The sequence below is a fragment of the Schistocerca americana genome, chromosome 3 (assembly GCF_021461395.2).
Source record: "Schistocerca americana isolate TAMUIC-IGC-003095 chromosome 3, iqSchAmer2.1, whole genome shotgun sequence".
NCBI classification, from domain to species: Eukaryota; Metazoa; Arthropoda; class Insecta; order Orthoptera; family Acrididae; genus Schistocerca; species Schistocerca americana.
The window spans coordinates 162381094-162408492 of record NC_060121.1 but is presented as its reverse complement, the minus strand read 5'-3'; the positions used below and the strand labels follow the sequence as shown (position 1 = coordinate 162408492).

The window sequence follows — 27399 nt, the reverse complement described above, 5'->3', positions numbered from 1 at the left end:
GCGAAAGGCGAAGGTCCCGAGTTCGAGTCTCGGTCGGGCACACAGTTTTAATCTGCCAGGAAGTTTCAAATAATGACTATTTTGCTTTGTAAACAAAAATTGTCAACATTTAAATAACAATCGCATTGAGCGAAATCACATATGGTTTCCGCTCCCACGGAAGGGGGAGGAGTGTAAGGTCGAGCCAGATAGTACGGGATTCTCTCTTTATTGTATTTCAAAAGGTTTATTTCATTCACTTGTTACGGTCAAGCATTAGCCGGTAGCCTCAGCTGCCTGTAATTTTCTCGTCCCATGGTCTGGCAGCAGGAAGTCAGCACCAAGGTGGGCAATCTCGATCACGCACCTCCCTCGTGTGCTGATGAAGGTAATGCCGCTTACGCAAAGCTGACCAAGCCACGCTCCGGAACCTTTCATGCCGCTCCTGGCCAATCACGGCATAGGAAATCACGTACTGTGCTGGAGGTACCCCGCCGCCCATCGGCCGAAAATGCTCTGCCGCCGCTCGGTGGCTGTGAAGATCATATTCTCTTCCCGGTGCTGCGCAGCCGAGGACTTTGTTTCTGTAGCTGCCATGCCAGTCGGACTTGTCCGATTGGCAACCACCACTTTTTTTAACGTTGCCTAAGTTTGCTGCAAACTATGTTTGGCCCATCACTACGTCTTGGCTCACCCTCACCTCCCCACGCCTGACTCATGTTGTCCATTTGAATTCGCATCTGTTGGTTTTGCTGCCAATAAATGGCCTCATTTCAAGGAAAGATTTCGGAACAATTTCTTTCAACACATTCGCCCACCGCCTTAGCTGCTCCTAACAGAGCCGTTCCTGCACACTAGTTTTAAATGGAATTTTCAACAACTTAAATGTATGTGGTCTTATCTTAGTTCATTGCCGGCCTTTTTGGCCGAGCGGTTCTAGGCACTTCAGTCTGTAACCGCGTGACCACTACGGTCGCAGGTTCGAATCCTGCCTCGGGCATGGATGTGTGTGATGTCCTTAGGTTAGGTAGGTTTAAATAGTTCTAAGTTCTAGAGGACTGATGACCTCAGATGTTAAGTCCCATAGTGCTCAGAGCCATTTGAACCATTTTTGTTAGTTCATGTTTTCTTTCTTTTATTATTGTGGTCTAACCACTTTATTCACAAAGTCTGGGGGCAGACGAGATCGAACTCACAACCTTACAAATATGGGACTTACGGGGTGCCTACTGAGCTAACGTTGCCTCTGGAACTTCACTACACATTTTTTTGTCTTCTGTACAATTTGTTGAAATTCTATACGCATTTTTTTCCCGACGGAACGCAGTCCTGCGTCTTTTTACAATAAATCACCCAAGTAGCACCTGCCCTGCAAACAAGACTGCAGTTGATATACCGTTTCGGGTTGATTCCTGTGTAGGATTCCACCCGTCGGCAATGACGTCATACCTACGGCAAAGGCGCTACATACATTCAACGCAGCTGATCATATTCATTAACAAACGAATGTAGCATAAGATAAAAAAATTATCACTATTCACCATGGACGTAAAAAGGAAGGGAGGTGTCGTTACACCACAAATTTGAAGCCGCTGTCCGCCAACGTATCTAGCCCAAAACATTAGGTTCGTCGCATTCACACCTCCATGGTATGAATGCGTCACTCAGACGTACACGTGCCCGTGGCCAGTTCAGACCGTCTTGATTCTGTGGCGTTGCAGTAGTTTCATAAAAAATGACAGCGTGCTTTGTTTACGGGAATACTGATCGATTCCACCGTAATATGAAGTTTAAAGGAATCTCATTTCATTCGTCGCTGAAGCAACTAAAGAGATTTTCTTTTGCATACCTGAATTATTGTTGCACTGTTTATTTTTATTGAAATAGTCTTATTTCCGGCATATGACTTTAGACTTGCCTTCCTTTACTCAGCGTCCGTTCTCTCTCTTCTTTCCTGTGTTTTTCATGCCTGGCAAGTCGCAAACACTGTATCAAAGGTCTCGTCCGCACACAACACACGACTACGTAACCGCAGTGATTGTTCGGGCAGCATATGATGCCCTAAATTCCTCTCGCCGATAATTATTATTCACTGTTAACATTTCCTCCCACTTTAAAAAAGATTCTGGCTACAAAAGCCGGGGATAGGGGTCGTGTGTTCGTCGTACCTGCCTTGTGCTCGGCAACATATCCGTTTCGCAATATAGTTATTCCCTTAAGAAGTTTGTTGTAAATTATCAACTGTACTTCGAACAGGAGCAAAGACGTACATCATTACAATGCTAGAAGAAAAAAATTACATCCATTATGCACATTAGGTTTTCTTTAGCACAAACGGGTGTTCACTATACTGCAACCAAAAATTTTGATCACTTGACCACTGATATGAAATGCCTGACACACAGCAAAGTAAAATTTGAAACTAAACTGAAAACGTTTCTCTTTGATAACTCCCCTATTCCGCGGAAGATTATCTATTATTGTAATACGTAAATGGTTAGGGGCAGGAATTACTGACTAAATTGTCTTTAATTAAAAATGTAAAAACAAAAAACAATCAGCATGCAGACATATTTCCCAAAAATAAAAAAATTCAATATACAATGACTCGCTCGATCCACACGATTACACCGATTTATCGTGCTAATGATACCTAGAACATGAAACTAAGTGACTGACTATTGGTGTATCACGGAGCACTGCAGTCTCATACAGTTTGAAAACCACAAAATGAATTTCAAAATTAAAATCAAGCAGATGATCAAAGTAGACTTACATTCCATTTGTGCTCTGAGTGATTATTCCTGAAAAATAGACAAAGTAACTGGCGAGAAACAGTCCAGGAAAAAAGCAAATAAGACTACTGTTGGAAAGGTAAGCCTACATCTTACACAGACTGGGCTATCGCTACAAAAAGTTACTCACACGTTAAAGCAAAATATCAATTTTAAGTAGTCTTAAGCGTTTGAGACCAATCCCTCAATCACATTTAAAGCATTCCACGATTCTGGAAGAAATTTTAAAAAATATATCTTTCTTTACACTGTGAGTTGCTATTACTGGCCACACACTGAACGCCGCATCATAGGTAATATTTCAAAGTGAGAAGCTGTTTAAACTACAGTGAAACTAATACTCTGGCAATCCAATAAGAAAAGAACTCTTACTCTGCATGGAGGTATGCTTCTACGCAGTTCTCCTTCTTTGACATTTTAGTAATAACATGTCTTGCTTCTTTCTTCATTGCACAGTTTATGGGCTAACAAAAAACAAGTAGGAAAGCATTTTTGCAAACGTGAACACTAAAACTGCTGTGCATACGAGCTCCAAACAATCTAAGAGCGCTGCTCAGATTGTCTCCTAAATCGTTTATGTAGATCAGGAACAACAGAGAGCCTGTAAATCTCCCTTGGGAAACGCCAGATATTTTTGTTTTACTCGATGACTTTCCATCAGCTACTACGAACTGTGACATTTCTGACAGGAAATCACTAATCCAGTCTCACAACTGAGACGATACTCCATAGGCAAGCAATTTAATTAGAAAGTCGGTTTTGAGGAACGTTGTCAAAAGCCCTCCGGAAATCTAAGAAACATGGAATCAATAACATGCCCTGTCGATAGCACTGATTACTTCGTGAGAATAAAACGCTAGGTGTGCTTCACAAGAACGAAATTTTCTGAATCCTTGTTGGCCATTTGTCAATAAATCGTTTTCTTCGAAGTGATTCATAATGTTAAACACAGTATATGTTAAACACAGTATATGTTCCAAAAGGCTAATGCAAATCGACGTTAGTTTGGTTTGGTTGGTTTGGTTGTTTGAGGTTAAAGGGACCAAACAGCAAGGTCATCAGTCCCTTGTTTCAAATAGACTCCATTCTGCTAACGGGACATCTCAGTATAGTCAGAAAAATAAAAACGGATAAAGGGGAAACGTAAAAGGGCAGTCACGTTGTCATTAGTAAAAACAAATGAGGGAAGTTGGCAAGAGAACGAACCCAACACTATGCTGAAACAGCATAGGCAAGACCACCTGTGACTTAAAAGGTACAACTGCTATAATGCAGAAAGTACGTATGGGAATAGAAAAACTAACCAAGCCTTAAAAAGAAGGGGTGAAAACAGAGTAAAAGGGAAAGAAAAGAGGATTCCGGTCAGGGAGGTGAATCGGGAATCTCTGAACACTGCCTACAGTGGGAGACACCCAAACACTCACCGCCCTGCCCCAACACCAGAGGGAGATTAAAAACTTTAAAACTGAGAATAAAAACCACTCTCCCGGAGGAAACCTAGAACCAGAGAGACCATCCGGGAATCGTCAGCCAACATCAAAGGTAAAGTGTGGGGGAGTCTGTACTTAGCACGCAGAGCCAAAAGAAGGGGGCATTCAACCAAAATGTGGGCCACTGACTGGAAGGCTCCACAACCACATAGTGGGGGTGGCTCATCACGCAAAAGGAAACCATGGGTCAGCCTGGTATGGCCAATGCGGAGACGACACAGTGTGGTCGAGTCCTTGCGGGAGAGGCTAAAGGAAGAACGCCATGGGCCTGTATTCACCTTAATGGCACGAAGTTTATTAGACAGTGGAGTAGCCTCCCAAGAATTGGCCCATGACTGTGCAAAGTGGGATTTGATGTGAAGCCGTAAATCCGCTGCAGGAGGGGTTACAGAAAACGGGGGGTAAGTAACTGCTCCCCCAGCCAAACGATCAGCGAGCTCATTACCCGGGATACCCACATGGCCCGGGACCCATAGGAAGTCAATGGAACAAGCAGCACGGTGAAGATCAGCGAGATGGTCATGGATGGCAGAGACCAAGGGATGGCGCGAAAAACACCGGTCAATAGCAAGAAGGCCACTCATCGAGTCCGTACATAACAAAACGCGGTTGTGTTGGGATTGTTTAATAAAGGTAAGGGCCCGGGAAATTGCCATCAATTCTGCAGTAAACACCCCACATGAGGGTGGCAGTAGATGATTTTCCGTTCCAACAAAGGACGTGAAGGCATACCCAACATGATCAGCAGATTTAGAACCATCAGTGTAAAAAACAACAGCATCCCGAAACTCCCATAAAATTTGGCGGAAAAAGGAACGGAACACCACCGGGGGGATGGAATCTTTCGGACCGCGGCGGAGATCCATCCGAATTCGAGGCCGAGGAACTAACCAAGGAGGGGTGGAGGGGAGGGAGCGAGGAAGACAGGACAAAGAAGGAAGCCGAAAATCACGGGTAAGAGACGCAAGGCGCAGCCCAACCGGTAAACCCGCTCGAGGGCGGGAGTCAGGCGGGCGACGCCCATGGTCTGGGAATAGGATAGAATAGGAAGGATGAGCGGGAGAAGAACGGATAGTAAGGGCATAAGACACCAGAAGCTGGGACCGCCGAACAGAAAGGGGGGGGATCCCAGCTTCAACCAGGAGACTATCAACAGGGCTAGTAGGGAAGGCACCGGTGGCCAAACGGATACCACGATGGTGGACTGGATCCAGCACGTGCAGCGTGGAAGGAGCAGCTGAACCATAACTTGACAACCATAGTCCAAACGTGACAGAACTAGAGCACGATAAAGACGGAGGAGGAGGGAACGGTCCGCACCCCAGGAGGAGTGGGCAAGGAAGCGAAGGACATTGAGTTTACGGAAACATCCTACCTTCAGGAGTCTGATATGGGGCAGCCAAGTGAGCTTGTTGTCGAAAAGAAGACCTAGGAAACGAAACTGTGGAACCACAGGCAATCTTTGTGCAGCGAGATAGAGCTCTGGATCAGGGTGGACCGTAGTACGGCGACAGAAGTGGACCACCCGCGATTTTAAAGGAGAGAATTGAAACCCGTGGGAGAGGGTCCATGCAGAGGCACGCCGTATAGCCACCTGGAGCTGCCGTTCTGCAGATGGCATCGAGGAGGAACTAACCCAAATGCAGAAATCATCCACATACAGGGCAGGGGCGACCAAGGGACCGACAGAGGCCACAAGTCCATCGATAGCAATGAGGAAAAGAAGGACACTCAAGACAGAACCCTGTGGGATGCCCGTCTCCTGGGTCCGTGGAGAACTAAAAGCAGTACCAACTCGAACTCTGAATGACCGATGGATCAGGAACTGGCGGATAAAAATCGGGAGTGGGCCCCAAAGACCCCACTGATGAAGGGTTAGTAAGATGTGATGGCGCCAGGCCGTGTCATAGGCCTTGCGAAGGTCAAAAAACACTGCAACCAAATGGCGGCGCTGGGAAAAAGCCTGCCGAACTGCGGATTCCAAGCGAAGCAAATGATCGATTGGAGATCGTCCCTCTCGAAAGCCACACTGGTAAGGGGACAATAGATCCCGAGATTCGAGGACCCAAGTGAGCCGACGGGCTACCAGCCGTTCAAGTAACTTACAACCAACATTGGTCAAACTAATTGGCCGATAGCTGTCAACAGATAGGGGGTTCTGACCAGGCTTAAGGACAGGAACCACAATGCTATCCCTCCACTGAGAAGGGAAGTCACCCTGGAGCCAGATACGGTTAAACACCCGAAGAAGATGGTGCCGTTGTGGAGCACTGAGATGTTGAAGCAGCTGGTTATGAATGGAATCTGGGCCAGGAGCCGTATCATGAGAAGCAGATAGAGCAGAAAGAAATTCCCATTCAGTGAAAGGTTCGTTGTAAGATTCTGACTCACAAGTGGTGAAACATAAGGTGACAGCTTCAGCCTGCTGTTTTTGATGAAGGAAAGCAGCTGGATAGGAGGCCGACGCTGATGCCACTGCAAAATGGGTCGCAAGATGTTCTGCGAGAACTAATGGGTCCGTACAAATGCCATCTGGGAGGTGAAGGCCTGGGAGGGTGGACTGCCGATGGCAACCTTGGAGAGAGCGAAGTGTAGCCCATACCCGTGACAGAGGAACAGTGGAACCAAGGGAAGAAACGAATCGTTCCCAACATATCCGCTTGCTCTGTTTGATTAAATAACGGGCTTTAGCGCGAAGGCGCTTAAAGGTAGAAAGGCTGGCTACAGATGGGTGCCTCTTAAAGTGTTGCAAAGCTCGACGGCGATCACGGATGGCAATGGCAATGGCCGTACTCCACCACGGGACTTGCCGACGACGAAATTGTCCAGATGAGCGCGGGACAGCAAGGTTAGCAGCGCGAACAATCGCGTCAGACACGTCACGTAGGACGTCATCAATACAACCCGACAAAGAGGGAGAAAACTCGACCTGTGCAGTATATAGAGGCCAATCGGCGCGGTGGAAAGACCAACGAGGTAACCTCTCCATCGGGGAGCGGGAAGGGAGCGTGATAATCAACGGGAAATGGTCACTATCACAAAGGTCGTCGTGTGGCGACCAGTGTAATGAAGGGAGGAGAGAGGGAGAAGAAAGAGAAAGATCAATGGCAGAAAAGGTACCATGACCAGCACTGAAATAAGTAGGGGAGCCATCATTAAGAAGGCACAGGTCGTGGTCTGCAATAAATTGGTCGATAAGAAGACCTCGTCTAGATGGAAAGGCACTGCCCCACAAAGGATGATGAGCATTAAAATCCCCAAGGAGGAGGAAGGGAGGAGGAAGTTGCTGAAGAAGGGTGGTTAAGGCAGCAGGTGTAAGAGTCCTGTCAGGAGGGAGATAAAGATTGCATACTGTGACTGCAGAGTCTAAGTGGACCCTAACAGCAACTGCTTCCAATGTAGTTTGGAGAGGAATCCACGTGCTAGCAATGTCTGTACGGACCAACGTACAAACGCCACCAGAAGCCCGCAAGGGTCCGACCCGATTTCGACAGAAAACACGGAACCCACGGAGGGTCGGTGAGTGAGCATCAGTAAAATGAGATTCCTGGAGAACCACACAAGCTGCTGAGTAGGACGAAAGAAGGGATTTCAATTCCGGAAGGTGACGATAGTAGCCATTACAATTCCATTGGAGAACCACAGAACGATGGTTTAAATGAGGGCTGAACACGCTAAATCCAGTCATACCGCCGGGTCCCCACCTGTCACCGACAAGGAGGGGGCGACATCCATAAACGACAGGTCAGAATCCGGTTGTGAAGCCGGGGAAGGGACCTCCGGTGACACCAGAGGCTCTTTGTCCCGGGACTTATGTTTCTTCTTCTTTTCAGGCTGAGATCGAGGAGGGCTGTGTGGCATAATGGAGCCAGCTGCAGCAAGATCAGGAACAGAAAGAGACCGGGCGACCTGGGGGCCGATAGACCGCGGCTCTCGCGGTCGCCGCGCTGCAGCAGACCTTTGACCTGGAAGGTGCCGGGAAGGGGCATCCCGGGAGAGGCGCCCTTGACCGGCAGACGCCGAAGGAGTGGGACACTTCTCCGGCTGGGGAGGGGGAGCGACGCCCAGAGGAGAAGGTGTGGGAGCCGCAGGGGAGGGGGGAAGGAGAGGGGTCCGGGACGGGGGTAAGGAAGGGGGAGGAAGGGATGAAGATGTAACCAAGGCGTAACTAGATGTCATGGACACAGGGTGCAATCGTGCATATTTCTTACGGGCCTCTGTGTAGCTTAAACGATCAAGAGACTTATACTCCTGTATCTTTTTTTCTTTCTTATAGACTGGGCAATCTGCTGAACGTGGAGAATGACTACCATGACAATTTACACATACAGGAGGGGGAACACAGGGACTCCCCTCATGGAGTGGACGTCCACAGTCACCACAGAGAGGGTCCTGGGTACAGCGAGAAGACATGTGGCCAAAACGCAAGCACTTAAAACACCGCATAGGAGGTGGGATGTACGGCTTCACATCACAGCGATAGACCATAATCTTAACTTTCTCAGGAAGGGTATCCCCTTCAAAGGCCAGGATAAAGGCACCAGTATCAATACGATTATCTTTAGGACCCTTCTGAACACGCCGAACAAAGTGAACACCCCGCCGTCCGAGATTGTCCCGAAGTTCCTCATCAGTTTGAAGGATGAGGTCTCTGTGAAAAATCACACCTTGTACCATATTTAGAGACTGGTGAGGGGTAATGGACACGGGAATTGTGCCAAGATGGGTACAGGCACGAAGGGCCGCAGATTGGGCAGCCGAAGCAGTTTTTATCAGTAATGAACCCGACCGCATCTTGCTCAGGGAGTCCACTTCGCCGAACTTGTCTTCAATGTGTTCCACAAAGAACAAAGGTTTGACACCGGTGAAAGTATCTCCATCAGTCCTGGTGCAAACTAGATAACGGGGGAAAGGTTTTGCCCCTAGACGACGGGCCTGACCCTCCTCCCAGGGGGTAGCCACGGAAGGGAAGGCCGAAGGGGCAAGAGAAGCAGCACTTGAGGAATCAGTACCACGCAGAGAGACGGCCGCAGAAGAGCGGCCAGAGGTTTGGACCCTTATGCGTTTCATCTGCATAGCGTCCGCCCTGATACCACCCACTCCGATCAGGGGCTCTCCTCACGGGCGCCACCCAGCCACAGCAAGGGCCGTCTGGCACGGCGGCCATTGCCGGGAGTTCCGATGCTCCAGGATGACGAGCAACCACTCCAAGGCATGCATGAGGAGGTCACAGCTCAGGTATCAGAAGTGTGATCCCTGTGTGTTCAGGGGGCTCAACCAAAAGGGTACATAGCGACCCCACCACACGGGCTGGCTACCGTGCTGGCTATGCACCCTAGCATCAGACAACGACGTAGAAGAAAAGGTGGAATATACTAGGAGGGCACATGTCGGAGACACTAGGTAAGGTGCTCTTCCCCAAATGGCTCACACTACGGAAAGAGAAATTTTGGAATGGAGGTCAAACCCCAGAGGGGGACCAAGGAATGCCAAAAGGAGGAGATGATTACGCAACAAAGCCAGAGTGTAAAACCAACAGAACCAGGAGGATAGCGGGGGCCAACATAAGCAAGGACACCAATAGAGGGAGAGGAGAGGGCGAGGGGAAAGGGGAAAGGAGGGGAAGGGAAAGGAAATGCAGCCCGGGAGAGAAAGAAGGCTGCAATGGCTCGGGGCCCCGTGCTCGCCACGCACGTATCCACGAAAGAGTTGTGGACCCCCTGGGGGGAAATCGACGTTAGTGATATTGGTCTGTAATTCAGCGGGTTATTCCTATTTCCTTTCTTCGGTATTGGTGTAACTTGTGCAACTTTCCCGTCGTTGGGAACCGACCTTTCTACGAGCGAGCGATTGTATATGGTTGCTAAGTATTGACCTATTGTATCACAATAATCTGAAAGGAACCTGACTGGTATACGATCTGGACCGAAATCATTGCCTTTCTTAAGTGTTTTAAGCTGCTTCGCTACACTGAGGGTATATACTTCGAAATTACTCATGTTGACAGTTGTTCTCGATTCGAATTCTGGAATACATACTTCTTTACTTTATTTTTTGTGAATTTTCGTTCCTTGTGTACTGGCATTTGGTTGGTTGGGTGGTTGGTTTAAAAGAGGGGGGAAGGGACCAAACTAAGAGGTCATCGGTCCCTTGTTCCTAATACAACAATGCCACAAGTCTGAGAATAAAACGGACGAGACATATAAGTCAAAACGGAAACACAGGAAAAACCACAACAACGAAGGAAAGGCAACGAACACTATTTACAGTGGCTGGCCAACGACGAGAATAAAAAAGGAAAAGCCAGCCACTCTGTAACACATTAAAACTTCCACCCTAAAAGCACTAGGGTGGAGGACACAGAGGGACGAAGGACATGCGCTAAAATAAACACAGAAGTATAAAACCCACTCTCACAGATAAAACGTAAAACTAAAGCTGTTGTTGAGGCATTGTCGCCCAACACCGAAGGCAGTGTGCTGGGGGAAGTTAAAAGTCTGCCGCAGAGTGGCAGAAAGTGGGCAGTCCAGCAAGAGGTGGGGAACAGCCATTTGGGAGCAACAGCGACACAGAGGTGGGTCCTCGCAACGGACTAGGTAACCATGCGTTAGCCATGTATGGCCAATGCGTTGCCAGCAGAGGACAACCCAACCCAACTGCCAACATACCGTACATTCCAGCAGCATACAAAGAACGTTGGTGAGGCTGAAGGGCCGATAGATAGCCACATCAAGCGGGTTTTTACCGGGTTTCAGCAGCGGAATGATGGTGCGCCCCCGCCACTGCGATGTAAAGACGCCATTGCACCAGATCCGGTTGAATATGACAAGGATATGTCGCTTATAGTCAGATGAGAGATGTTTAATCATCTGGCTGTGGTTCCGATCAGGCACAGGAGCTGTGTCAGGGCAACGTGGAGCGGCACTGAGGGGCTCCCTCTCTGTAAATGGGGCGTTATAGGATTCACTGTGGCGTGTAGTGAATGTGAGGATTTTCCCTTCCAGGCGCCATTTGAGAGTGCGAAAGGCTTGGCGGTAATTCTCTGATGCAGACGCTTGAACAAAGTGCTCGGCAATCGCTTTTGCGTCGGTAGATAACATGCCATTTATGGTAACACCAGGACCACCTGTTGGGGTGGTACCCGAAAAGATGTTTGATGTTTGCCCAGACTTGGGAAGGTGACATAGGGCACCCAATGGTCGAGACGTATCTCTCCCAACACTCCTGCTTCTGTCGTTCGATAAGTTGGCGAATGCAGGCATGGAGCCATTTAAAGACTATGAGGTGCTCGAGGGAAGGGTGCCACTTATGCCACTGTAGAGCTCGCCGACGATCCTTAATTACTGCAACGACTTCCAGCGACCATCAAGGGACTGCTTTAGGCTGGACGCGCCCTAAAGAGCGAGGGATCGCGCTATCCGCCGCAGAAACAATTGTTGTAGTCAACTGCTCAACCATCACATCGCTGTTACCGTGTGGGGGAGATTCAATGGTGACAGCAGAGGTGAAAGTTTCCCGGTCCACCTTGTTTAAAGCTCATCTGGGCAGGCGTACTTGGGCCTGACGCTGGGGCAGTGACAGGAAGATGGGGATGTGGTCACTACCACACAGGTCGTCATGTGCTCTCCAGTAGATAGATGGGCTGAAAAAGTGATAAATCAATGGCCGAGTGACTACCATGAGCCACACCAAAATGTGTGGTGGCCCCAGTATTTAAGAGGCAGAGGTCGAACTGCGGCAGAAAAGTTTCAACATCTCTGCCTTGGCCAATAAGCACGGTGCCACCCCACAACGGGTTATGGGCCTTAAAATCTCCCAAGAGTAGGGAAGGTTTAGGGAGTTGATAAATCAGTGCAGCTAATATATCCAGGGGTACTGCACCATCTCGAGGAAGATATACACTGCAGACAGTTATTTCCTGCATCGTCCTTATTCTGATACCCGCAGCTTCAAGAGGGATTTGAAGGAGTACAGTGTCACTACAGACTGAGTTTATGACATAAAGTCAAACTCCACCTGACACTCAATTATAGTCACTACGGTTCCTGTAATATCCCTAATAGACGAAGAGGGCAGGGATCCGCATTGCCTGGAACCAGGTTTCTTGGAGGGCAATGCAGGTAGCAGGTGTAAAGTTAAAGTTGCCGCAGCTCAGCCACGCAGTGGAAAAACACTGCTGCAATTCCACTGGAGGATGACGCCATTCTGAGACTGGGAAGGTATGGAACATTCAATGAGGCAGTTTACGCCTCAGTCACCTGCTGCCACCGACTAGCTGCCAGAGCAGCCTATATCCGCTGTGTCTGAGGGTCTGGCGAGATCTAGGTCCTCAGTGGACAACAGAATCTCCACCCCATCCTCAGATGCAGAGCTTGTAGGTAGTGGTGGTGTGGGTTCCACCGCAATTTCCTTGGTCTTAGGGTTTCCTTTCCTTCCCTTCCTAGCGAGAGAAGCCGAAGAAGACTTACGCTTCTCCAGCTTACAAGTGCCTGCACTTACCTTAGAAGTGTCTGTGAAGAAAATAAATTTCTCCATCAGACTTTTAACTTCGAAATCTAGAGTAGCAGCAATCAAGCAAATATCACTGCCAGAACTTGAATTGTGTGCAGCCCTACTACTGGCTAGATTAATGGAGAAGTTCAAATCTGTACTACACTTAAACATCGGCAAAACTTACTTTTGGACAGATTCTACTGTTGTCTTAGCATGGTTGGCGAAGGAACCCAAGTCATGGAAAACGTTATTGGGAATTGTATCTCTGATATCCAGCAACTCTCTACAGTAGAAGACTGGAACCACGTATCTTCTAAGAGTGCAGCCAGTGTGGAGTTTCCGTCACCAGAGACCGCCATAGAGCGTGCCGCTACGTATGGGGAGTATGGGAGTTATGCCGATTGATGGTGGGGCTTATCAACCAGACTGCCCCTTCCAGTGTGACACCAATGTAGATTATCCTTCCTGACCTTAAACTGCGCCCAAAAACGAAGTGCAACGCCAAGGACTGGCTACTGGGACACACTGCCTACACCGTCTTTAAGTTACAACTCAGTGATGCTGTGCAGTGCATGGCCTACCTGTGGGAATGCCATCAACGATTGCACGGCTCACTGCAGTACTGTGAAAATTTTGCCAACACTTCATTAGTTGGGTTATTGTACAGATATCAGTGGACGCTTCACTTAAAGTGAATACCTTCGCTAGAAGTATCCATTTTGTTTCTATTTCTTCATTTGTGTTTTCCACTTTCTATTAGTTTTTTACCTGATGCACCAATTTACATTTTGTTTACATTGCACAACACTTACTGACCTTTTTTTAGAACTGTTACTGATAGCTTTCTGTAAATAACTAGTCACACATGTCAGTTGTATTTATTTCTGTTGTTAAAGGATTTCGGCTATGTGAAATATTGACCAGCTATTCACAATTAAATTTTTCTGTACATGTATTGCTGTAATGATGTTATGTTCCTAAATAAAAGGAAAAAAAAATGAGCTTAACTTGGACGCATAATTTTAGGTAATTAGGATGACATTTGCGCTGTCCCCAAAAATGAAAAATAAAAGTAATCCTGCTGACATCATTTCGAGAGGAATTACACCACAACAGCTAGGCGACAGTAAGCTATGGTGGACAGGCCTTTGCTGGTTCCATCAGGCACCATCAGCATGGCCTGTTAACAACATGAGGTATGCAGATGAATCAGCTGACGCACCAGAGAAACGTGTTCAACATGTTTGCTTATTCACAACTACTTGGATTGTGAATGAGATAGCCCAACATTATTCTTCATGGTCAAAACTGCAAATAGTTATGGCGTATGTGCTGAGATACATAAACAATCTTAGGTGGCAACCCACTGAGAGGCTTAACAGCAGGAAAATTTCACACAGCATCGAAAGCAGTCATTCAGATGGTGCAACAGCAAGACTATTACAACGAAATTGAAGAATTACAACATGGCCGACCAATCCCCAAATAAAGCAAACTGAACTCACTTCAGCCCTTTCTGGATGAGGAATGGTCGTTGAGGGTGGATGGCAGATAGGAACAATCAAAAGTTTCTTACAGTCTGAAGCACCCCATGATTCGTCCTCCTCAGCATCATGCCACTAAATTAACACTCATGAGCGAGCATCTTTCTTTGCTGCATGCAGGATCTCAGCTGTTGTTAGCAAGCCTCAGACAAAGGTACTGGATACCCAATGGAAGATCCGTAATGAGGTAAATAATCCACAAGTGCCTTCCTTGCCACCGCTTGAAGGCAACCACTGCAACACAGCTCGTGGAACAACCTCTGTCAGTGCGTGTAGAGCAAAGCAGACCTTTCCTTGATCGTGGGATTGACTATGGAAGACCACTAAACGTAAGGAATGGGGGAAAGAGGAGCAAAACTAGGACAAAGGTCTACATTGCTTTGTTCGTTGCCATGGCAACAAAGGCAGTACACATCGAGCTTGCCACTGATTTGTCCTCCCAAGCTTCTTCGAAGATTCAGTTCATGATGAAGCGTTTGCGCGAACGTGTCCAGTGACAATGGGAAGACGTTTGTGGGTGCAAGGAATGAGGTGGGTGAACTGCATAAACTGTTCAGCTGTCAGTTTCACATAACCCAAATCCAGAACTATGCATCGTGGAGTGGTATCCACTGGCATTTTATCCCACCTCATGCCCCGCATTTTGATGGTCTGTGGGAAGCAGGCATAAAATCCGCCAAGACACATTTGAAGAGAGTCGTGGGAAACAGTGCTGACGTTTGAAGAACTATACACACTACTAACACAAATTGTCGCATGTTTGAATTCCCGACGCATTACACAAATTCCTGACAACCCAGGTGAATTCTCATACCGTACTTCAGGCCATTTTCTTATTGGTAAACCCTTAACAAATATCCCAGAGCCAAGCTGGCTTTCAGAGCCCTCATCCAGGCTGTCAAGATGGCAGCTCACCCAGCAGTGCAAGAAGCACATTTGGAAACGGTGCACATGGGATTACCTATCACAACTGCAACAGAGAACTAAGTGGTCATCAACAAAGGACAATCTACAGCCAGTTACATTGGTGCTACTGAAGGAAGACAATTTGCCACCCCTCATGTGGCGGTCTGGGGTCATTGTTGGTACACACCCTGGACCTGATAGTATGGTACGAGTTGTTTCAATGCGCACAGCAACGGGAACTTCAAAATGACCACTGTCAAAGATCTGTGTTGTTCCACAGGAAACATAGACTCTAGTGCACATCACTATCAAATTACTAACTGAAGTGTTGCCTTTGTTTGCAGTGGACAATTTCTTTAATCATTTTATTTCCTTTTTTGTTTGTGTAATATGTGCTGCATGTGATTATTTGTATTTAGTGTAATTTATATAAATTATGTGGGCGGAATGTTCTGTATCTCAATGTAGTCTACAAATACAGTCTGCTTTTACCATCACATATATACTTTAATTTCAACCGCCCTTCCTTTGCAACGAGTGATATGCAATCGTTTGCACTATGGAAGGAGCGAGGCAGCACAGAATTTACCGCGCGTTTTGCGGCTGTCTACACTATTATCCCTTTTTTGTTTGTAACAACTTCTTTAGTAATGTCTATAAGCGTGGACGACTCACTACCGGTGCAATTCTTTTTTTTTCTTTTGGAAAGGTCCTTGTTATAAAAATACAAACACAGAGACCGAGTGGTCAGAGTGAACTGGCAGTGAACCTCGAATTCGGGAAAATATAGCGCTATGATCTTTATCTTTTTTTCCGAAATACAAATACTAGATTACGTTTTTCATTTACACTTTATGGGCGGGCCTGGTAGTCTGGATGTAAAGAGTATTTATTTGGAAAACCCAATATTACAATTTCGACCATGTGGCTGTTATCGAGTGGAAACTATATCCCTGATTACAAACATCTTGTGTGTATTGCACTCTATCAATTGCAATGTAAATATATTGCACTCATTGTAAAACCGAGTGGGGTAAATAATTCCACATTTGTTTATGTTTCATGTGAAATGGAAGCTGGTGTCGTCGCATGGTATACTGTGGACTCATGTATATTTGTTACTTCTTACAAGTCTGCTAGATTTAAATACACTGTATGAGTATTGCTCATACTCCACGTTATTTTCATTCACAACCGTTTTTGTATTCTGGCATTTAATATAGGTCACCAAAATTTTCATATCTTCTGCTAAAATGTAGGTACTGTTTTGTTGTTTATATCATGTGAAACATTTTGCGTAACTGCCATCGCATTTTTATCATTTGCATACTCATCTACATCCGTAGTCTGCAAGCCACTGCGAAATGCATGGTACGCAGTGCCAAGGAGCAACACCATTCGAAGCAGAAACACGTACTTATTCGGTAACAAGATGTAACAAAGTTGAATACGAATAATGTCGAAGCCTGCTAACATGGAGTTCTTCATTAAATGCGCCAAAGAACAGAGAACAGATGCAAACAAAAGTAACGTAGAATACGAGTAGTGCACTCAGTGCATCTAAACAGAGCATTTCACACATAGATTCGTACGCAATTGCAGAACACCATACAATTAAAGCGTCTTCTCTTTTGTACCAAACAACAAATATGGAATCATTTTCCCCACCTAAAACTACGGATGCAAGAAGAACGCAATCAGAAAAGAGCAACATATTCACAATGGTTCATAGAGAGCAATACACATTAGGAGGTTTAATCAGAAGCGCAATGTGATGAAACGAACTTCTGCAAACTATGAAACGAAATTACGAAAACAAACTTGAAAGTCTAAAAATCAACCAATAAGATAGCGAAATGATGGACTGATAAACTTGGAGCGCTTGTGGTGGCGTGGCAACGAACGAAGGTCGTATTAACGAAGTCCGGATATAATTACACGCCTGTGGTGAGTTGTACGCTACGCCGAAAAACAGACCAGAGCGTTGCTACCAAATTTAAAACTGTATATGCATGGACGACAGAAGTCTGTGATATTGTTACTCGTGAAAGAAGGAAGCTTACATGTGTCCGGTATGGTCTAGTGGCTAGGATACCTGGCTCTCACCCAGGAGGCTCGGGTTCGATTCCCGGTACCGGAATAATATTTTTCGTAACGCGCTTTGCTTTTTATTTAAATGTATACTGTAGATGTAATGCACCAGTAGATAGAGGTCGAATAACAGTTCAGCTGCTTGCACTAGAATTGACCATTCTCTCATATGTAAATTATATACAAAGTTACTTTTCGTCTTTCCTAAATTCTGAGTAGTTCTAAGGGCTTTAATTCCTAATATTGTTCTCCACATAAATGTTAAAAGAAGCATTTAACGACTAAATTTCAGTTTTAACAAACAGACCAGAAACAAAACTAAAAGTAAGATCTACATCAAATTACAAAAAAGGTAAAAAATTCGCTTTTTGACATATCAAAGCTCCCTTTGTAATGCAGCGATACATTTCTTTCAGTATTGTAAAAATAGTTTATATACGTTAAAAAAGTATCAGAATGTAAATTTTAACCATTCAGAACGCAGAATTCCGGCGTTTGTCACGTCAGTCTTTCGTCGTTTTAATGCTTTTCAGACCGAAGCATTAGGAGTTAAGGATGTATAAAAATCTACACGAGACAGAAGTGAGCACGCATCTGCAGAACCTCTGCTAACGCAATAACACCTGCGTATTTCATGACACCGAACAGTATGCACGAAAAGGAATGCAGTTATCTTGTTAAAAGGATTAAGTTTACATTACCTAATAACAGAAGAAGATGAGTATGAGGAACATTTCGGACTGACAACTGAGGGTCGCATGTTAATCCGAACCAGAAATGATAAATAAAACTAAAATTTTCTGATCAGAGCTGGTCGAAAAGAGAAGGAAGAATATACTGTCCATCAGATAGGAAGAGGACAGAAGCAATTATCGTCTTGGATAAAAAAGAAAGGTATGATGCACGGAGAATTTTCACATGACATAATTTGTTTTATTTTGCTTTCCGTCATTACTTTTTTTAATCAAGAAGAAGATTATTTAAGTCACCTGAAAAAAAAATTATATTTATCAACACTGTTTTAAACATACGAGTTATACACTGAGGATAGCTTTTAACCCTTTCTAAGACCCAAAGAAGCGGACTTAATGATTTTAATCTGAATGACAATTTTACTAGCGCCTTTTCAACATAAAATGAGAAGACTTACTTTGTTCACACATAGCAACAAGGACATTTTTTTTCCTTTACTCTTTTATTTTCGTTTGAAAACGAAGAAGTATTATTTTCTATCCTTCGACACATTTCCAGGTTTATTTTTCGCATGGCAGAAAAAACACACACCAATAATGAAGAATGTTGGCGAGCGGATAAAAGAAATGGCTAGGATATTTGGGAGGACAGGTTCGATTCCCGGCACGGAAACATACTTGTCCAGCAGTTCAGAGTGTCGAGTTTTCACTCTTTCGCGCTCGTGTCAAGATAAACACATAGGCGTTGAAATGAGTGGCAGAGCCATAATCATGGAACAAGAGATGGTGCTTTGATATGTGACAGCTGACGCTACTAAGATGTGTGGCCAGTTAGCTCAGGAGGTTACTGAAGTTTTCATGGACATGCCGAGTCGTAATGCGTCTGTCCTCGCGAATGACAGCAGCAGCTGGCTGCAACATGTCAGGTGTGACAGCCGTGGATGGTCTACCTGAGCGCTGCAAATCGTGGAGCTTCGCTGAACCGCCATCTGGCGACCTCACCCTCCGTGCCCAACGACTAACTGTGCTTGTGTCAACAGCAGTGCTCAGGAAAGGCTGCACAAGTGTTTGTGAATATTCCCCACAGTTTCTTTCCCTGCAGTGAGAATTTCAATGACGGCATGTTGCTTGTGACGTACATGACGTACAGAGGCCATTTTGAAACTGTCCTGCAGCTATGCTATCTGTCGGAAGAGACGGAAACTTGGCACACCCGCTCAGGAGACTTCAAATAATACATACGTAACGTTTCACATTGTTTTCGGCTGAGAAAAAGATGCGGTGCATTACATCTGGGCAACCCTCGTATTCTGCAAATTGTTCTCGCTTGCTTGTCTAGAATTTTTCGGTTACCAATAGCATCGGCTGTAATCTGCCATCGTTAGTGACTCCAACTAAGAGTTGGTCATGGTGTAGTAGGTTGAATCGGTGTGTGCGGTAGTGTACACAGTTGTATCATTGAGCCACTATTAACAGCACTAACTGTAAGCCCGAACACGTATTCAGTGCACTTATTATCTTGTATTACAGAGTCTATGAACATTCGAGGAAATTACTACATGCGCAAACAAAGTTGACACTCGGCGCCATGGCTGATGGGAGCGATTGTAAAGGCATTTCCCATTTTCAGTCGCTTCCATATGCCACCGCGCCGAGTGTCAACTTTTTTTGCGAGGATATTACACGTAACATGACAATCACCTTGAAATTTTAAGCTTGTACATCTTACACAAGAGGTCCAATTTTTCTAAAGTAATGTATTCAAAGTTTGAAATAGGAATTGTTTTCAAATATTTCATTTCTTCTTCTAAATCTATTGTGACATCATCATAGTATTCACTGGTAAATAACTTTCATGCTTCAGTGACCTGATCGTCAGTTATATTTTGATTATTTCCATAAAAATCCCAATGTTTCATCTGAAACAGCTGTCATCCCTGGCAATGGAGTGCATCTTGATCGACTCATCCATGCTGATCAGTCGACAATAACCAGAGAATTGTGTGCTATGATGAATGCGGGATGTGACGCCGTGGAAACAATCTTGGAACATCTACTTTACCACAAGTAGTGTGCGGATAAATCCTGTAGATTCTTACAGAGCAAAAAAAAACCCTCACTGAATAGAAATTTGTTAGGAACTGTTGCACAAATATGAAGCTGAAATTGACAATTTTCTGAATAGCATCATTACCAAAAGTGAGACATGTTGTGACCACTATGAGCCAGAATCCAAAATACAGTCCATGGAATGGCGACATGCGAATTCTCTGTCAAAGAAGAAATTCAAGACAGCCATCTGCACGCAAAGTGATGTGTACATTCTTCTAGGATATCAGGGTGTAGTTCTTTTGGACGTCCTGGAACCTGGAGAAGCTGTCAATTCAGCACACTACAAGAGGACACTGACCGAGCTGAAAGCATGAATTTACAGGGGAATACCAGAGAAGACTAACCTTCACCTGCAACATTATAACAAGAGGCCCCACACCAGTTTTGCGACCGTGCAATTCATTGCAAAACTCAGGTGAACTGTCTTCCACATCCACCCTACAGTCCCGAGTTAGTACCGTCAGACTTCCATCTCTTTGGGCCTCTGAAAAATGGACTATGTGGAGAACATTTTCAAGAATTGGATGCAAAACTGTAAGGAAGTAGTTAGCCTCAGCTGGTTCAGAGTTTTACAAGTGTGGCAGGCAGGCTCGGGTTCATTGTTGGCAAAAGTGCATAATGAATGGTGGTGACTATGTGTAAAAAGATCTGTGCATCTCCTGCAGCTTCCATGAATAGAAATAGGAGGGGTTACTTTCGGAACGACCCTCATAGAACCAATATGTTGTCCTCGACAGTGAGTGTTCATCAGAGACAAGGGTATCATCAAGAGTGCCCCAGGGAAGTGTAATAGAATTGCTGTTGTTCTCTATATACATAAATGATTTGGCATACGGGGTGTGCATCAATCTGGTTGTTTGCTGATGATGCTGTATTGTATGGTAAGGTCGAAGTTTAGTGGCTGTAGGAAAATACGAGATGACTTGGACAAAATTTGTAGTTGGTGTGATGAATGGCAGCCACCTCTAAATGTGGGAGAATTTAAGTTAATGCAGATAAATAGGAAAACCACACCTGTAATGTTGGGTTACAGAAGTAGTAGTGTTCTGCTAGACAGTCACAAGATTTAAATATTTGGGTGTGACATTGCAAACTGACATGAAATGGGACAAGCATGTGAGGACTGAGGTAGGGAAGGCAAATGGTAGACGGGTTTATTGGGAGAATCCTGGGAATAGGTGGCTCATCTGTAAATGAGACATCATATAGGACACTGTCGTTAGCTATTCTTGAATACTGCTTGAGTGTTTGGGATCTGTACCAGGCTGAATTAAATGAAGACATCGAAGCAATTCAGAGGCAGGCTACTAGATTTGTAAGGGCTAGGTTCGAAGAACCCGTAACTGTTATGGAGGTGTTTTAGGAACCCAATTGGGATCCCTGGAGGGAAGGTGACATTCTTTTCGAGGAACACTATTGAGAAAAATTAGAGAACTGGCATTTGAAACTGACTACCAAATGCTTCTCCTGCCACAAACATACATTCCACATAAGGACCACGAAGAAAAGATACGAGAAATTAGGGTTCATACAGAGGCGTATAGACAGGCAGTTTTCCCATGCTCTATTTGCAAATGGAACAGGCAAGGAAATGACTAGTGTCAGACATCACATGCATCAATGTTCATGCCCCAACTGAGGATAAAACAGATGGGGAAAAGGAAGAGTTCTATGACCAACAAGAACAAACAATTGAGAGCACACCTACTAGAAATATCAGGATAGTGCTGGGAGATTTTAATGGAAAACCAGGAAAAGAAGAATTCTACATACCAACTATAGGAAGGCACAGTTTGCATGACGAGACCAACGCGAATGGTCAGAGGATGATCAGCTTAGCTATCTCAAAGAAACTGGGAGTAAGTTCAACTTACTTCAAACACAAGAGGGTACATAAAGGAACATAGTGTTCACCGGATGGAACAACCACCAACCAGATATACCACATGTTAGTGGACCAGAGCTATAGCTGTAGAGTCATGGATGTCAGGTCGTATAGAGGTGCAGACTGTGTGTCAGACCACTTCGTCGTTGTGTGCAGGCTTAAACTCATGTTCACCTACATGCATAAGAAGAAGGGGACACTAGAACCTGCTTTGAATGTTGAGAAACTACAAGAAAGGGCCATTGAAGAACAATATGCTATAGAGATCAAAAACCGTTTTGAGGTCTTAGAGACCATAGAACCAAGAGAGAACGTGGAGGAAAGGTGGAAAGAAATCAAGTCCACAGTACTAAGTGTAGCAGAGGATATATTGGGAAGAAAGAAGATGATGAAGAAGATGAAATGGTTCAACAAGACATGCCAGAAGGCTACAGAAAAAAGAAGGGAGATGAGCAGAAAAGGGAACATTTTATCAACATCAGAAGGGAGACAAAGTGAAACCTAAGAGCAGAGAAGAGAATATATGTAACCAGTTTGCTAGAACTAGTTGAGGCAGAGAGCCAAAACAAGAACCCAAGGCAAATCTCCAAATACATAAAAAAATCGGAAACATGGATTTAAGAACCCAACTTTTTTCATTAGTGATCAGGATGGCAACTTGATAAATGACAAGGAAAGAATTGTAGAAAGATGGTAAGAATACTTCTCAGAACAGTTGAATCACTCAGAGCAAGGTGGGATATTACCTGCAAACACAACGGAGGTAAGGAAAGATGAAGAAGAATCGGAAATTAAGGAAGAAGACGTGAAAATCGCAATCAAAGGACTCAGAAACAACAAAGTCCCAGGGGAGGATAGAACATCATCAGAATTAATCGAGGGGGAGGTGAGAGCTTAAACTTACAGATATATAAACTGATCCAGTTGATATGGGAGTAGGAGACACTTCCAGAAGAATGGAAATTGGCTATAATATGCCCAATATTCAAGAAGGGAAGCAAAATGGAATGCGGTAACTACAGAGGAATCAGCTTGTTGAATGTAATGTATAAGGTGATGTCCATCATTTTCCTCAGAGAATTGGAACCATTCATAGAGAACATACAGCAGTACCAAGATGGCTTTCGACCAAACCGATCGACAATCGATCACATTTTCACACTAAGACAATTGTTTGAAAATCATTGGGAATATGATAAAGATATCTACAGCCTGTTCATCGATTTTCAACGTGTATGTGATAGCATCCATAGGAATAGCCTATACAATGCAATGCGTGACTTCAGAGTTCCTGAGAAGCTAGTGAGAATGGTGCAAGCTTGTATGGAAGGGTCAAAGGCAGCAGTACATTTCCGAGGAGCCACATCAGAAACATCCGAGACTGAGACAGGCCTTGGACAAGGGGATCCTCTCTCATGCGTTCTGTTCAATGTCATCGTAGAGAAAGTAATAAAAGGGTGTAGGTGACAGGAGTGGGCTGGAGTAGAGATGGATGGTAACTTCAACTGTCTCGCATATGCAGATGACATAGTACTATTAAGTGAATCAAAGCACATGTTGAAATAAAAGTACCAGAAAATGGACAGTAGATCACAGAAGGTAGGGCTCAAAGTGAATCGAGACAAAACAGAGTTCATGCAATTAGGAAGAAGACAAGAGCAGGTCGAATATCTTGAGACAGATAGCAAGAGGTCCAAGAGAGTAGACCAGTTCAAATACGTGGGATCTCGGTTTACTACTGACAATAACATAAAAATGGACATCAAGGAAAGAATACCAGTGTGAACGAAATGCTTTCCGGTTGTTTCTGAGAAATTTAAGTGGGTACAGAATCCACTAATCAGGTTCATTCAGCTGCAAATTGTAGCTCGTGTTGGCACTAATGACACCTGCCTTGGTTCTTAGGCTACCCCAGATCACTGCTGTAGTTTGTTGGTTCACAACCTTTCTGAGGCCATTACCCCAGAATGTAATCAGATATTAGGCAATATCCCCCCCCCCCCCTCCCCCCATACCATCATCAACTTTAGTGTCTAGCTATAGAATGAAAAAGAATTCTCTGTGAACATTTACATTTTTAAAATAACAAAAGCTAAATGAGATTTAGTTTTTGCAGGCATTTTGCTAAACCACCAAGTAATGAGTCAATGAGGGTACTGCTTATATCTAATGACTTTTGTTTGTAGAATGATGATGCATTTCTCAGTGTATCATGAGTAGCACCTACAGGTCCTTCTCAGAAAACAGTGATAACTATCCACGTTGAGGGTAAAAACTTATTATAAAATATGCTTCCTCCACACCATTCCTCGGCCTAGCAACATTAAAATCTGTGCACAATACTTAGATTTTTTCCCACAGATTATGTTTTACTATGGTGTTAGACCTTCCCCATGAACCATGGACCTTGCCATTGGTGGGGAGGCTTGCGTGCCTCAGCGATACAGATGGCCGTACCGTAGGTGCAACCACAACGGAGGGGTATCTGTTGAGAGGCCAGACAAACGTGTGGTTCCTGAAGAGGGGCAGCAGCCTTTTCAGTATTTGCAGGGGCAACAGTCTGGATTATTGACTGACCTGGCCGTGCAACATCAACCAAATCGGCCTTGCTGTGCTGGTACTGTGAACGGCTGAAAGCAAGGGGAAACTACGGCCGTAATTTTTACCGAGGGCATGCAGCTTTACTGTATGGATAAATGATGATGGCGTCCTCTTGGGTAAAATATTCCGGATGTAAAATAGTCCCTCATTCGGATCTCCGGGCGGGGACTACTCAAGAGGAGGTCGTTATCAGGAAAAAGAAAACTGGCGTTCTACGGGTCAGAGTGTGGAATGTCAGATCCCTTAACCGGGCAGGTAGATTAGAAAATTTAAAAAGGGAAATGGATAGGTTAAAGTTATAGTGGGAATTAGTGAAGTTCGGTGGCAGGAGTAACAAGACTTTTGGTCAGGTGAATACAGGGTTATAAACACAAAATCAAATAGGGGCAATGCAGGAGTAGGTTTAGTAATGAATAAAAAAATAGGAGTGCAGGTAAGCTACTACAAACAGCATAGTGAACGCATTATTGTGGCCAAGATAGACATGAAGCCCACTCCTACTACAGTAGTACAAGTTTATATGCCAACTAGCTCTGCAGATGATGAAGAAATTGAAGAAATGTGTGATGAGATAAAAGAAATTATTCATGTAGCGAAGGGAGACGAAAATTTAATAGTCATGGGTGACTGGAATTCGAGAGTAGGAAAAGGAAGAGAAGGAAACATAGTAGGTGAATTCGGATTGGGGCTAAGAAATGAAAGAGGACGCCGCCTGGTAGAGTTTTGCACAGAGCATAACTTAATCACAGCTAACACTTTGTTCAAGAATTATGAAAGAAGGTTGTATACATCGAAGAATCCTGGAGATACTAGAAGGTGTCAGATAGAATACATAACGGTAAGACAGAGATTTAGGAATCAGATTTTAAATTGTAAGACATTTCCAGGGGCAGATGTGGACACTGACCACAATCTACTGGTTATGAACTGTAGATTAAAAATGAAGAAACTGCAGAAAGGTGGGAATTTAAGGAGATGGGACCTGGATAAACGGACTAAACCAGAGGTTGTACAGAGTTTCAGGCAGTGATATGCCTAGCAGTAATATATGGTTCAGAAACATGGAGCATGACTAAGCGAGAAAGGGAAAAACTATTAATACTTGAAAGAACAGTAATGAGGAACATAAGGGGACCAGTTTTAGAAAACAGACAATGAAGGAGGAGGAGTAGGAGGAAAAGCGAGGGAATCTACCTCCTGATGGGACAACTAATTATCCTACAAAAGATAAAGAGCAAAAGAATACAATGGGTGGGCCACGTAACCCGTATGCCAGATGGAAGACAGGCGAAGATGGCACTAATGGGGAAACCAAACAACTAACGCCCTGTTGGACAACCAAGGCAGCGCTGGATGGACGATCTGGCGAAGGACCTATCATCCCTGGGAATAGACACCTGGAGGAACTGGGCACATAACAGGAAGGAATGGAGGCAATTTGCAGAAGCAGCATGGCGTCTGCAGGGCCTGAGACCGCTGAATATCTATCATAACTTCAATAACCAAAATAGCACAGCACTCTACACACAGCGAACAAAAAAAAAAAAAAAACAAACACTCAAATGCATGTGAGCTACACTCGTATGAATCGTTACAACGGACTGCCAACCAACATCAGAATGTTAGAAGATGAGACAAATTTAATGCAGCATTAAAAAAATTTCCACCAATGTTCCTACTTGTTGTTGTAGTTGTTGTTGTTGTTGTTGTTGTCTTCAGTCCTGAGACTGGTTTGATGCAGTTATCCATGCTACTCTATCCTGTGCAAGTTTCATCTCCCAGTACTTACTGTCCTTCTGAATCTGCTTAGTGTATTCATCTCTTGGTCTCCCTCTACGATTTTTACCTTCCACGCTGCCCTCCAATCCTAAATTTGTGATCCCTTGAAGCCTCAGGACATATCCTACCAACCGATCCCTTCTTCCAGTCAAATTGTGCCACAAACTTCTCTTCTCCCCAATCCTATTCAATACCTCCTCATTAGTTACGTGATCTACCCACCTAATCTTCAACATTCTTCTGTAGCACCACATTTCGAAAGCTTCTATTCTCTTCTTGTCCAAACTATTTATTGTCCATGTTTCACTTCCGTACATGGCTACACTCCATACAAATACTTTCAGAAACGACTTCCTGACATTTAAATCTATACTCCATGTTACCAAATTTCTCTTCTTCAGAAACGATTTCCTTGCATTGCCAGTCTACATTTTATATCTTCTCTACTTCGACCATCATCAGTTATTTTGCTCCCCAAATAGCAAAACTCCTTTACTACTTTAAGTGTCTCATTTCCTAATCTAATTCCCTCGGCATCAGCCGACTTAATTCGACTACATTCCATTATCCTCGTTTTGTTTTTGTTGATGTTCATCTTATATCCTCCTTTCAAGACACTGTCCATTCCGTGCAACTGCTCTTCCAAGTCCTTTGCTGTCTCTGATAGAATTACAATGTCATCGGCAAACCTCAAAGATTTTATTTCATCTCCATGGATTTTAATACCTACTCCGAATTATTCTTTTGTTGTGACTTCTTTTGTTTCCTTTACTGCTTGGTCAATACACAGATTGAATAACATCAGGGAGAGGCTACAACCCTGTCTCACTCCCTTCCCAACCATTGCTTCCCTTTCATGCCACTCGACTCTTATAACTGCCATCTGGTTTCTGTACAAATTGTAAATAGCCTTTCGCTCCCTGTATTTTACCCCTGCCACCTTTAGAATTTGAAACAGGGTATTCCAGTCAACATTGTCAAAAGCTTTCTCTAAGTCTACAAATGCTAGAAACGTAGGTTTGCCTTTCCTTA

General features: G+C 44.5%; 1 non-coding gene across 1 annotated transcript; it reads left to right on the top strand.

Moving 5' to 3' along the window:
• The first annotated feature begins 17275 nt into the window (after positions 1-17275).
• Trnae-cuc lies at positions 17276-17347 on the top strand. The gene has a single exon. It is a non-coding gene; the product is annotated as a tRNA-Glu (tRNA).
• The last annotated feature ends 10052 nt before the right edge of the window (positions 17348-27399 follow it).